General features: G+C 38.2%; 1 protein-coding gene across 3 annotated transcripts in view; it reads left to right on the top strand.

The window, feature by feature from the left end:
- LOC104300880 (SAM and SH3 domain-containing protein 1) overlaps nt 1-12,617 on the top strand; it is a 596,399-nt gene that overhangs the window by 49,730 nt on the left and 534,052 nt on the right. The gene's annotated exons all lie outside the window — the stretch shown is intronic.

Raw genomic sequence — 12,617 nt, 5'->3', positions numbered from 1 at the left:
GTGGATTCTGTAGTAAATCTCCATGTTGGATAGGATGAAGAGATGTCATGTTTGTCCATCTGTACAAGGGAGACTTTGATGCCATGTTGACCTTCACAGTATAACAGTATCACCTTGGGAAGGAGGGTACCTTGGTGGTACATGTCACCTTGATAGTGACTCTTAATTAGTTCAGCTGTTTCCTGGTTGAGTTTAGGGCACTGCCATCCACAGATCTTATAACAGCCTGTTATTTGCTCTTCCAGGCCACCACAGCTTTATTACCACTCACAGAAATATGGAAATTGACTGAAAATCATGAGATCAGTTCAGGTTCTTTCAGTTCCTCTGAATTTTTTTTTTCTTTTGCTTTTGTGATTTTTAAGCTTTTCACCCAGCTACAAAGAACACATTAATGAGTGGATGCTCATTGGATTGTCACTTAACCATATGCCTCAGGAAAAAAAAAAAAAAAGAACTGATAGCACTTCTGACTGTTGTAGAATTTGGCAACATGTCCATATCCTCTCTGTGTTTTTGACAGGGAAGGCAGACTGACTTTGACAGTTATATTTTGACACTTAACATTATTTGGTTGACGTGCATATCAAAAACAAACAAAACTAAAACCAAGAGGAAAAAAATCCCCTATATTTTCCCACCACTACTACTATCTAAAAAGTGTGAAACATTGAAGTATGCCGGTGTCACAAGAATTTCATTCTGGTATAAAAATTGTCACAGATTGCTCTCTTCCCCTAGAGAAGAACTCGAATCTTCAGGTTTGTATTTTCAAATTTTTTGGAAGTGTAAAATTTTCATTTATATGTGAATGTTGTTTCCCCCATATAAATCTCTTTTCCTTTCTTGTATAGCCTATCATCTATAAATTACTCTTTCTTTAAACAAATACGCTTTTGTTGGGTTTTATTGCACTTTTCTGTTCTTAGTACACCAAAATAATGTAAGCAATTTAAGAAAGTAGTATTTTAATAATAATTAGCTCAGCTATTAAAGGTGTTCCAATAATTTCAACTGTAGATGTAACTCTATTTTGTGTGTGTACACACGTATAAACACACACCCATTAAAGTCATTACAGAAAGCATTTGCAATAGCAGCAAGGACTTCTATCTTCTCCTTAATCCAAGAGGACACAGTCTCAAGCTGCGCCAGGAGAGGTTTAGGCTGGAGGTTAGGAAGAAGCTCTACACAGAGAGAGTGATTGCCCATTGGAATGGGCTGCCCAGAGAGGTGGTGGAGTCACCATCATTGGAGGTGTTCATGAGGAGACTTTATGGGGTGCTTGGTGCCATGGTTTAGTTGATTAGATGGGTTGGATGATAGGTTGGACGCGATGATCTTGAAGGTGTCTTCCAACCTGGTCTATTCTATTCTAACATTTGGCTGATCATGTGTCATCTGCCGATGCTGACCAGTTACTAAAGACTGAATGCAGTTGTGTTTCAACATAGCTAGAAGTTCAAGTTTCACTCCTGGTACTTCAGTTGAAGAGGGGGGGAATCCCCAATCTGTTGTTATTAATTGATCTAATCTGAATATAGTTTGGTGTTTTTTTTTTAATGGGGGGATAAAAAGGAAGGCAAAAGGGAATACTAAAGTAGCACCACAGAGTGCTACTCAAGTCACCAATAGTATTCCTGTGATGTTTAATTCCAATGGTTTCGTTCAATCCATTCTCCTTAAAATTCATTTTCTGTTCAGTTAGGCTTTCCTGTGTCTCAGAAAATGATCTGCTTTTTACCTAGTATTTCTAATTTAAATGTATGATCGATACCTCATTGACTCTCTGTGTCAGGTAAGCAAAATCACTGACTGTATGTGATACTTTCTTAAACAGGCATCATGAGGAAAAGGTGAAAAATGCAGGGCAAAACCAAAGTAATATAGAAAGTCACAATATAAGTTATGGATAAAGGTTATTTTTTAAAATGCAGTGTCAATGATTGATTTTTTAACTAGTTGATCCCCCTTGGTCCATCTCATTCCAGACACTTCAATTACTAATGTAATGCAAACAGGAAGTAATTGTTTCTCTTAGTTCTCTTATGCTTGTCGGAGACATTTCTGTCCAGACTGTTTTGGCAGCAGCAGTGATGAAATACATTTATTGACTGCAGTCACAGCAATCTAAATAGATATCTGTCTTTCCCCAACACCATGCAATAGGAATTTGGGTCTTTTTTTCTGAAGCAAATCTACTTACAGATTTTTTTTTTTTCCTGCTCTAGGTTTTAATGTTTGGTTTTGTCTAGAGTATTCTGTTAACTTTTGGAATACTTAGAGAAGTCAGGAAGGTGGTTCCCCTTATCACAACATTTCTTCAACCATATTTTGCTATATTTTGGACTTGTTTCTTGAAATTTTGTTCTTACTCTGTCAGTAAAAAAACCAAAACAACAAAACACCACAATAATTTACTGTGTTCTGTCAATGTGTTATAAAAGAAACTTGAAATAATGAGGTGTTTCTTTTTTCCTGTCATTACAGTGCATGACTCATCTCATTTTCCTTGATTATTTCTCTTCTTTCCAGGTTATTCAGAGAAATTCTTCATCTAGTTCCAGTTGTTCTGAGAACTGTGTAATAAAATTAAAGCAGGCTGCTAAATCAAGTAGACAATTAATTTTAATGAGGAACTATTTTGTTCTCTATTCTGCGACCTCTATTTTGTATAAAACAATAATTGAATAAATCAGATAATTCTGTTAGGAAAAGTATTGGTAGAGCAGTGGATGAATGCCTTTGTCACAGACTCTTTGTTTGTTTGGGGTTTTTTGTGTGTTTTGGTTTGGTTTTTGGTTTTGGTGGGTTTTTTCCTCCAGCCTGCTTTCTTTGTATAACTAAGAAATGTTGTCATTGTACAGACAAACATTGCAGAGTTCCACAGGTGACAGAAAGGGCTTTAACTTAGGCTGGCATAAATTTGGTTATTAGCACATGCTTTTGTGAAGCGAGAGACATGGAAGAGTAGACACTACAAAGATAGTACCAAGTGCTTCAGCACTAGTTAAGGGTCTTTAATTACCTTTTTACTAACCCAGGCTGGGAATGATGTAGAAGATGAACAATGTGTTAAGTAAGAGTGGCAGTGTATGTGTGTATAGTTTTTGTGAGATCTCAGATGTCACAGGTCACCTACTGCCCATTTTACTGTCTAATCTCTCATAACTGTAACTATTTATTGACAATTTCCCTCACCATTTCCTGCCAAACCTTTTATGTTTTCATGTTGAGCAAAACCTGAAACGCTTCTGTATTGGGGTTGGATGGCAAGGGTTGGTGGTTGAGGGACTAGAGGGGTACCTTTTCTGAGAAGCTGCTAGAAGCTTCCCTTGTGCCCAATACAGCCAATGCCAGTTGGCTCTGAGTTGGAACCGCTGCTGGCCCAGGCTGAGCTCATCAGTGGCAGTGTTGCCTCTCTATAATCCTATATAAGAACGGGGGCAAAAGCCTGCACAACAGCAGCTGGAGAGAGGAGTGAGAATATGTGAGAGAAGCAAACCTGCACACACCAAGATCAGTGAAGGAAGAGGGAGAGGAGATCCTCTAGGCACTGGAGAAGAGATTCTCCTGACAGCCCGTAGTGAAGGCCATGATGACATGGGCTGTCTCTCTGCAGCCTGTGGAGGTTAATGGTGAAGCAGATAGCCACCTCATGCCACCAATGGTAACTGGTGAGTGATCTCTCCCTGTCCTTATCTTGACCCACAAGCCTTTCATTATGTTTGATTTTCCTCATCTGGTTCAGGAGAGGGAGTGATAGAACAGCTTTGGCTGGTGCCTGGGGTCCAGACAGGGTCAACTCACCATGACTTCCCTCTACTCCATCTTTGCCCAGGTTGTTTCTGAAGACTTTTCTAAGCACTCTTCCAACTCTTCACTCAGCTTTCCCTCTGAGGATTGTGGTCTTGGTGAGATATAATGTGTTTTGGAATCACTGATACACAGTTATGCAGCTGCTTGGTAGGACTGAAGTTGAGGGCAAGTGTTAGCTGAACTTACTTAGTCAATATTCTGTTAGGAAACTTCTGATTAATCACACAACTGCAGGATTTGTAGTTATGTTGTAAGGAATTCTGATTTTGATAGTAATATTTAAGAATTACATTGCAAGTAAAATAAGCACCTTGTACAAAACTAACAATGACAAGTGTCCTATATATTTGAGAGAGAGTTTCATTTAAGTTAGTTTTCTTTCCTTTTGTCATGTAGTTTTATAATAGTTAGATACACATTAATGAAGAGGTTTCCTGGGCCAAAGGGAGCTGGGCAAAAAGTGATGAAGTAGGATTTAAAAAACATGCTTGGTATCTCTCCCCCACAGATTATACCAGGCACCTCTATGAATTTCTGTTTAACTAAGTAGCTCTTGGAGTTTGATGTGGAGTTCTTTCTTTCAGTCCTGGGCTTTGCCAAGATGCTTAGTTTTCTAAAAATAAACAGCATGTGAAAACTTAATAAGCTAAGGAATTCAGGAATGCAGGAAGGCAATGCTATGGCTGCAGAAGCAAGCACTTGGAATGGAGAAAATGTGACAGTGCGAAGGTAGCCACGTGCACATAGCCAGCTGTAGGCTATGGTTCTTATGAAATACCTCCTGTAACTACAATAATTCTTTTGTGAAATGGATATGCCTATCTTCTTGATGAGACAAGACAATTAAATAACATTATTCGTAAACACTGCAGCCCTGTTTTGGTTTTGCATAGATTTCTCTTTGCTGTTGTGTATCTCTTGCATACCTTGATGATTTTAAATTAAGTAATATTCATAGGTTGCCTCATGATTTATGTATCCCCTCACAGCCTTGGTGTTTGTAATTGTTTTTCTCAGATTCCCACACTCGTGCCATACTTCAGCATCAAGAAACAGGTAAATGATTTTTAACAGCATTTCTCTCCGGTGGCGTATGTGCTGGAGACCAGAAATATCACCACTTTGAGTTACTCTGGATGTTCCCATGGCACATCTGATCTTATAAGTCAGTCAGTAGTTAGCAAATGTCTTCTGGAAATGTGAAGTTAATCATGCAGATGTGCATTTAGGAAGTCAGCATTTTCTCAACTCTACAGGTTGTTGATGATTTTCTTTAGGACTAATTAGTAGGGTTATTAATCCAAACAATTAAATGTTCATCTAACACTACAGCTGTCTAATTAATGAATCTATTAATTAATCAGTAGGTTCTCCAGATGTCTACTGAGATACTGTCCCTTGAGCAGCAATATTAGTTGTTGAATTTTTGTAAACCGAGAACAGAATCTTTAATTTGTTTGGCTGTATATTAAACAGGCGCTGGGTTTATTAAACTACAAGGGCTGTATCTTTTCCTCTGAGGAAAAAAGCCTATTTTTAATTATCAGTGGTTATTTTTTTCCATTCAGCCACCTGACATAATTGTGAATAGATAATGTGTGATTAAAATCTAACGGGTTGTTATTCAAATGCCTCTTTTCCAGTGACCCAGAAAAAGCTCTTGCAGAGATGAATGTTACCATATAAACATGCAAATGGCTTAATTGCTTTCAATTTCAAAAACCCGCTTGCTTTGAGCCACTAAGTCATGATCTTACCACAATACTGCTGCAGAACTTGTACATTTACTGCGATGTGTTTGGTATTTTCCTTACTGCTGAATGGAAACATGCTTGCTGAGCCCAAGGTCACTATTTTGTTAAAAAGATTTGGGTAATAAGCCATTACTAAAAATTTCATGAACCTGACTGCTGCCCTCTCACATGTTCATCCCTTCCACCTTTCAAATTAATGTGCTAGGACAGGGAAACTTATCACACCTGCTTTCACCTAGAGATTAAATATGTCCTTCTTAGTCTTTGGTACAGAGAGACCAACTTGGTTTGTGCTGTATAATTCCTAGAGGTGTTTTTATCTTGAGACATGCTGCCTCACAGAGCTTCAGAACAGGCTATCATTTGGGTCAAATCTGGCCAAGTCGTCCTGTCTGGTTTAATTTGACTGTTAGTGGTTATCCCACAGGACCGGAAAGTGCTTTGACTACAAGTGCACAAGTTTAACAAAAAGATGTTTCTTTGCATACTGCAATACATAGGCTACGCTGTCCATGTTTGTGCCGGTCTGCTTGGTTTGTAATTTCATTTGAAAAAGTGAGGTTTGCAAAATTAAATATAAGGTCTTGATATTTGGCATCTTTTATTTCACAACTAAACGAGTTCTCGGTTTATTCAGTAATGACATCTTAGTCATCTGAAAGTAATGAAACTGTTGATCATTCCTTTCTTCTCTCTTCTGTAGAAGAGAGGTATGAATTACCTCATCAGTTCTAATTAGCATACAACAGGCTAGAATATAACTGCTGAGATGCCATTGCTGCATTTTTACTAATTTATTGTCTCCCTCAGAGACAAAGACCTGCTTTATTTCTCCTCTCTTTCCTCTTAAAATTCCCTCCCTTTTAATTTATCACATATGAAAGAAGGTGACGAGGGGGGGATTTTAAATCTCAGTAAAACTGTATTTGTTTTAATTAACATTCTAGAATGCAATCCACACTTCTTATATTCCTGTGCTGGTGTGCATGAGCTTCCAAAACTTGCCAGCCCACAGCTGTCAGTGTTGCAGTATTATTGGAACATATGCAGAGTTGGCTGCTTTTCCCAGTGCTATGCATCCTGTGCCGAGAAAGGTGTTATACTCGGAGAGGACAGTGTCAGGGGAGCTGAGGGCATGTGTTCTCAATTGCAGTTTGTCCTAGTGACATTTCACTGGAGGGTCGCACTATTTGGGAAGGAAGTTTTACTGAGGTGGCAGGCTGTTTTGCCAGCTGGCATCAAACTTATGCAAAATATTGGCACGAGAAACAACTACTTTGAATAAAACCTTGTAGGAGTTCAAACCTTAGTGAAACTGGCTTTACTCAGAAAACATCTTCAGGTTCTTTCAGCTCTGTCTGTTTTAGTGTTAACATGGATATTTCAGGGAGCTTTGAGATTACATTGGCTCAGTTTCCAGCTGAGTTCTGGGAACTGAAGACTGAGCAGGGATGTTAATTCTGTTTCTAGCTATAGACTGAGCTAGAGATAACTGTTAAGTGTTTATTGTCAGAACTATGTTGTGTGGAAATCTGCAGTTGTGTTATATATACAGCTATGGCTAACAAAGCAAAGAGAACTAACTGGAAAATAGAACATTGAGCAACCAACAAAATAAATCTGTTAAAGCAAGAAAATAGAAAACCTATCTCTATAAAAGTTTTTTGAATTAGGAGGAGCCTCAGTCTGCTTCAAGGGCAAAAGCTTTATTTAGCTCATCCTTAAGAATTTTTCACTATTCCTGTTGCTCTATTTCATTGCAATTTAAAAGACAAATATGAATGGTCATTAATTGAAAACCTTTCAGTGACATCTGAACATCCCTATAATTTATATAGTATATTTCTATTCCTATAACTTTGAAAATAATTCCTGAATTATTTTTAAATGTTAAAAAACAATCCTGAGTGAATGACCCCTCTCCTCCAAAAATAAAAACCCTGACAACAAAACCATAACTACTTAAGCATTTAATAGAGATGAGTAACCATTCCCAAAACAAATGACAGTGTTGTATCTTAAATATTTTCTCTGACTAAAGCATCTTTGGAATCTGTCTAATCAGAGACTGGAAAACAGTTTCTGTCTCTCTCTCTCACACCTCCACACTCTCTTGATCTCCTCTTTTGTATTAGTCCTTGTATAATCTGCGGAATTAAGGCAACAGCGGTAAGAATCATTTGCGTAATAAAGTGAAATGAGCAAAACTTTCATTTGCCTACTTTTGTCTTGACTTTCCACTGTGTCACAGAGGTTTTCACTCTGTGGTCTACTAGTTATTGGTGACCTTGAAACTATGGGGCAAGTATTTGATTTTAAATGTTCATTTTAAATTCTAGAATTGCATTAAAAGGAGGACAAAGCCAGACTGCCGATATTGCTTCTTTATGTAAGCAATTGACATAGTCATTAGAAAGATGTTTTATGACTTGTGACTGGAGAAGGAAAATTGTCTGTGCTTATGAAAGGAAGTATATATGCTTAAGAAATATATGTTAAGACACAGTCTGCAATATAAATGGATTTGAGAAATTCTGCTACTCGGTCTCTGTTTTCATGGATTCAAATGTAAGGGTAACCAGTGAGGTCAAAACCCTGAGTCTAAAAGTTTTCAGAGGCAGTATTAAGATGTGACAAGTTCTGCAGATCTACAAGATGTTTTGGAGCATGTAATGATATTTTGTGCCTTTGAAATTGTTTCCCAAAACTTGCATCGAGTGGCCCATTTTTAAGTCTTGGTTCTATTAATGTCTTGGTTTCTCCTTTATTTTTTTTGGTCCTAACCAAAGCTCTAATGTATACTCCAACCTCTTTAGCCTATTTACAAAGAAAGCATACATAGTTGTTACTGCTATGTTATTCTGTATTTTAAACTAGCTCTAATAAAGACTGAGGGAGCTGGGGTTGATTAGCCTGAAGAAGAGGAGGCTCAGGGGAGACCTTATTGCCATCTACAACTACCTGAAGGGAGGCTGTAGACAGGTGGGGGCTGGTCTCCTCTCCCAGGCAACCAGCACCAGAATAAGAGGACACAGTCTCAAGCTGTGCCAGGGGATGTTCAGACTGGATGTTAGGAAGAAATTCTTCAGAGAGAGTAATTACCCATTGGAATGGGTTGCCCGAGGAGGTGGTGGAGTCCCCATCATTGGGGGTATTTAGGAGGAGACTTTCTAGGGTGCTCAGTTGCATGGTTTAGTTGATTAGGTGGGTTGGATGATAGGTTGGACACGATGATCTTGAAGGTTGCTTCCAACCTGGTTTATTCTATTCTACTTTAGTAAGACAGAAGCTTTTCCTTGTCTTGTTTATATCTATTCTCTATTACAGATTTCCACATTAAGTGCTGAAGGAATATGGTTTTATAATCTCAACATCTTAGTGAGGAACTTCCTTCTTGAGTGGACAAAGGCAGTTTGTTGCAATGACCTCCACTTTGGTTAGGTTGATCACTCTCTGAAGAGCATCGGTTAAAAGGTGAGATTATTTCAAGAAATGGTAGTCTTTACCCCCTGCCGAACTCCTCTAGATACTAGAGTTTCCCACCACCCTGACCTGATGTTAGCTATTTGTAGTGATTAGAGGCCCTTCTACTTTGTTAGGTGGTCTCGAGTATGGCAGATTCTTGCTACATGAATAGCAAGTCCTTTTGAAAGTTGGGAGACAGTGATGTGCCAGCCAGCTTTCCAAGCATGTATAAATAAATTCCAAATCCACAGAAATGGGTTAGTCATTTTGTGGTGCCATTTCTTTGAAGAGTAGGGCAGCACAGTGTCTACATTGTTTGCCAAAGAAAAATTTGTAAAGGTAACTTAGTTTGAGCCTTCTTTGTTTCTATGTTTGTAAGAAGAATCCTTGAAAGATGAATAGTTTTTTGTTCTTCCAGCCTTCCTAAACACAGCTCCTGGAATGTCAAGTCAGTTTTTAATGAAAGCAGAAGGGCCCTTTGGTCTCCTGTTTAGGCAGACTCTCTCAGTATAAGGTGTATGATACTTCAGCACTTTAAATAAACATGCTGCATCAGGCATACTTGATCAAAGGTAGCCTTCCACTTCTGATTAGGGCGGGTGTGCTTAGACCCTGCTTGTTCAGAAGTGCTGAGCATTTACAAAGCTCTGAGTCATTTGGTTTTGCAAAGTCTCAGCATCTTTGCAAGTCACACCACTAGCAATGACAAAATTGTAGTATCCAATTAGGTCCAGTTAAATTATAGATGTTAATGTACTTACAGATGCAGGTAATTATGTGAATGCTTACCTCCATTGAAATCAATAAATGTTCAATTACTCAGTGCTTTTGCAAATCCCATTAGGCACTGAGACAGCTGAATAACTTTAGAAATCTGATGTATAGGAATGTTATTTTATGCATATGTTATCCATTATGATAGGAGTCTGTGCAAGAAAGCTGAGCTTTTTAGAGGGAGTAAAAGGAATAATTGCCCAGTCAATGGGGCATTCAATGGCTGTCTTAAGCTGCTTTAATGTCCCAGATTGCTACCTCTGCTTCCAGAGGCTTATGGCCCATATGTGGGAAGAGAACAACTTGGCATATGGTAACAGGGAAGCCCAGCAGAATGTTTATAATACTCAACACTCTATTGCCCTTGGTAGAGAAATCTAAATATTGACCCACTGCCATACTTTCCTACTGATCTTAGGCAAATTTTCTTCTCAGATACATTCCTGCAATACTGTTAATTGTGGTGGATGGAACCTAATAAACATGAAAAAGGGGCAGTATCTGGAAAAGCAGGAATTCCTTTAGAAGTGATTACTGTATTATATTTCAGTATCAAAAGGTTTCACTGGATTTTCTTTTCCTCCTGATCATTGTAAAATAAATAATACTTTTTGTTTTGAAGAGCTTGTGTATAAGAGAGTACTATAATCTCTTAGAGTTATGGATGATAATCAGGCAGTTTGAGTGGTGGAATTCCAGTTACAGTGTTAGTGAGGAGAAGAGTAGGTGCTTAGCCAATATGACTCAGATGAGATGAAGTGAAAATATGTAACTTCACTTATCTGACAGATGTTCAAAACCTTATTTCAGAGGCATGCCTAGAATCCTTCAATGAATATGAAAGCATTAACAATATTACTTTTGTTAGTGTGCATTAAATACATTAAAGCAACCTGTTGGATATCAACTCCTCCATGACCTTTTCCAAAAGCCAGCAAGAGATAATAGCAGGAAAGTCTGTTTCATCAGGTATTATCAGAAAAGTAAAATTATATCTTAGTTGCACTTTATTGAAACAAGCAACCTACGGAAAAAGACTGAAAGGTATTAGAAATTTCCTTTAGTTAGTGTTTGTCTTCCTTTACCTTCACTAGTCTAGACAGCTTTTGAAAATGCATTTTTAAGATCTTAAAATGTTAAGGGACTTTCTATAATGAATTTTACAATGCAGTCAGTTAATCCATTTAGAAGAGCACTAAAAAGGCTGCAGTTACTTGGTTAAACTTTGGAATACAGAAACTGCTAAGATTAAGGATTAAGTAACAATTCTGTGTGATCTGAATGTATTTTTTGTCTCATTTTCTGATAACAGCAGTAATCAAACTACGAATTGCAGCTGGATTAGTGTTTCTTCTTGCAACACTGTTCCCGTTTCTTGAGGCAAAGGCAGGTTGGGGGAGGGGTAGGTTTAGGAGCTTTATAGTATCAATCAGGGTCAGAAGGGACCACAAGGATCATCTAGTTCCAACCCCCCTGCCATGGGGCAGGCCTTTTGAGTGGGAGGCATCTGTTTTGATTGGGACAGATCTTGAGGATCTGGACATTTAGCAGAGCTTTCAGCCTTCACATTTTTTAGGTTCCTTTCTGAAGATAACCGTCTCAGTCAAAAAATATTGTATATGCTTAGTAATAATAATGTTGAATGCTGGTGTAAATTGACCTCTGAATGAATCATTCTGCATGACTCCTCCCTATTGTATGACATAATTTAGTGTGTAATAATCCTCAGTAAGTCCCTGTAATTTTTTGCTTTTTTGGTTTTGTTCTTTGGTGTGTTTGTGGTTTGTTGTTGTTTTTTTTTTTTTTTCCCCTCAATATGGCATGTATTTAGTGGTGTGGTCATTTGCCATCATTTGGTTTGTGAAAATTTTTGTACCTTACAAAATGGAATGACCTCTGGGAGCCAAGGCATAATATTCTTGGTGAGGCTGAGGACTGCATTTGTATACACATGTGTGTTTTAAAGTCTCTGTTATAGTTGAAGTTTTATTTTTAGTTTTTTGTTTGTGTGTTTTTAATGTTTCAGATAAAATGTTTGCACAGTTTCTGGAAATGAGGACAAAAAAATACACACTTAAAGTAATTTCAGCAGCTTTTATTATTATTAGCTTTATCTACTGAGTTCCATAATTGGAAGTTCAGGCTTGAAATTTAGGAGCAGGTGGCCTTTTTTTCAGGGGTATGTCTTTCATTATTCATTTGCCAACTTATAAACTTTCAAAGTCTGCTTGCACGAACTGAATGGACACAAAGGGAAGGTATTGAAAAAGGGTAGTCTTCTCTGTAGTTAATGGCAGACAAGTTCTTCCAGGGCTGATTCAAAGGATCAGTTAGTTTCCCGCTGAGTTGCTCTCTTCTTTCATTACTTGTGGAGGAAGTCAAGGGAGAGAAAAACTCATTTGACTGAAGTTAGCTTTGGTGACTATTCCTTTCAAGCTTTCCTGAATTCTCTGAAGTTGTGTGTGAGCATTTTGCTGCACCTTTTAGTTCTGGTAGTGCTGACCAGCCTGTGCACCTACCAGCACCCCTGAGATACTTAACATGCTTTAGCCTGCAGCTATATCGTTGAAGTTGGATTCATTTTACAGCAATTGCTGCGCCTGGCTGAAGAACTAGTACTGAAGCTGAAATGATAGCCTCTATATTGCTGAGATTTTGGTGAACCCTGTGCTGGCCCTGAGGCAAAGATGTGGAAGAAGTGGTTACACAGGAGTGTATAAAGCAAGAGGGGAGGAGCAGGGCTGAAGTGTTTCAGTGTCAGTGGAACAAGAGCAGTGGGAGGAAAAAGAAATAGTAACTCTGATA

The sequence above is a fragment of the Dryobates pubescens genome, chromosome 6, assembly GCF_014839835.1.
Source record: "Dryobates pubescens isolate bDryPub1 chromosome 6, bDryPub1.pri, whole genome shotgun sequence".
In the NCBI taxonomy this organism is placed as follows: domain Eukaryota; kingdom Metazoa; phylum Chordata; class Aves; order Piciformes; family Picidae; genus Dryobates; species Dryobates pubescens.
This window is presented reverse-complemented; position numbering and strand designations above follow the sequence as displayed.